Genomic DNA, 1,403 nt, shown 5'->3' on the forward strand with positions numbered 1-1,403 from the left:
GGTGACACCAGTGACCAGGACTGGAGAGTGGTCGTCTGCAGGCTCAGGGATCCATAAGGTAGCAGTTGGGGGGGGGAGGGGGAAGGGTATGTTGGTGGTCAGTGGTGGCTGGAAGGGCGCCCGATGGTGGCATATCCCAGATTGAGACCATGTCCTAGCGCCTCATCAGGGAAGACAAAGTAGGGGTTAGCATGGAGGAGGTGGACCATCTCGACCAGTCTTAGGTTGCCTGGCGTGGTTCAGAAGCAGGACTGGTCCTGGGGGGTAAGCCAGGTGGGCAGCATAGTCTCTGACACAGACATTCTGGGGAAATCAAACATCCATTCATGAGTCATATTGTTAGTGGCCGTACATAAAAGTGACCAGACAGAGGGGAGTGTGTCTGGGAGGGCTTCTTGTCATTGGGATATGGTGAGGCCCAGTGACCTCAGTGCTAGGAGGATGGTTTTCCAGACTGTGGTGTTCTCCCTTTCCACTTGCCCATTTCCTCTCGGGTTGTAGCTGGTGGTCCTGCTCGTGGCAATGCCCCTGGCCAGCAGGCAGGTACTGCCGCAGCTCACCACTCATGAATGAAGACCCCCGTCTCTGGATAAAGCCTGTATCTCTGCCAGCTCAACCGCCCTCTGTAGATCAAGTATCATTTGTTCTAGACGTCTCTGTCTTATGTACCCAGAGCGGATACCCGCTACATATGCATTCCGAATGAGATCCTCAGCATTCTGGGTGAACGTCATGGCCTTCCAGTCACATGCTCTGCGCAGGATACGGAGGGCCCTCAGGTACTCGACGTTTGACTAAACGGGGTTGCTGCTTTCTGGTGGCCAGGAGGAGCCTGGCATAGACCTCATTTACTTTCTAGCGATAATGGGCCTTCAGCATCTCCATGGCTGCCAGGTCACTGATCATCGGGAATACTCACGCTGCCACGAAGTCTTCAAACAGCATAGCCAGAGTTCGAACGCGTTTGGGGCATCAGGCAATCGAGGGTGGATGATGAGCTTCTCAGTTTTTAGGTACTGTTCCATGTATTTTTGTAAAATTATAGTTAATAAAATTGATGCATCGTCAATAATCAGAAAAGACTAAAGTTGTGGAACCGACAGGCTTTTATTAACTGTAGAATGGAACAGCCGTCAACCTCATTGACTGATCAAGGCAGAGTGGAATGGGGAGCATGCAAAGGGTTATGGGTGGGATTGGTCTCAGGAGGCGTGTCCAGCTGGGAGCAGCCAATCATAGGATAACGTGTATTTTCCGTTTGCTGGAGAATAACTCTTACAATGCCCTAATACACCTGCAATAAGAATAAACAGTTTAAACGACAAAAAAAAATACTATCCTGTACTTACATTGAACAAACCACTTGCATGAATATATAAACTTTCAAGCTCTTTAGTTTATTT

At 49.6% G+C, this 1,403-nt stretch overlaps 1 long non-coding RNA gene across 1 annotated transcript in view; it reads right to left on the minus strand.

The window, feature by feature from the left end:
* Positions 1-1,161: 1,161 nt before the first annotated feature.
* Positions 1,162-1,403, minus strand: part of LOC138745888 (uncharacterized) — a 45,600-nt gene continuing 45,358 nt past the window's right edge. Inside the window, exon 3 of the long non-coding RNA XR_011346575.1 lies at positions 1,162-1,294. This is a non-coding gene — a long non-coding RNA (uncharacterized lncRNA). The remainder of the gene's footprint in view (positions 1,295-1,403) is intronic.

Source organism: Narcine bancroftii, chromosome 1, assembly GCF_036971445.1.
Source record: "Narcine bancroftii isolate sNarBan1 chromosome 1, sNarBan1.hap1, whole genome shotgun sequence".
Classification (NCBI taxonomy): domain Eukaryota; kingdom Metazoa; phylum Chordata; class Chondrichthyes; order Torpediniformes; family Narcinidae; genus Narcine; species Narcine bancroftii.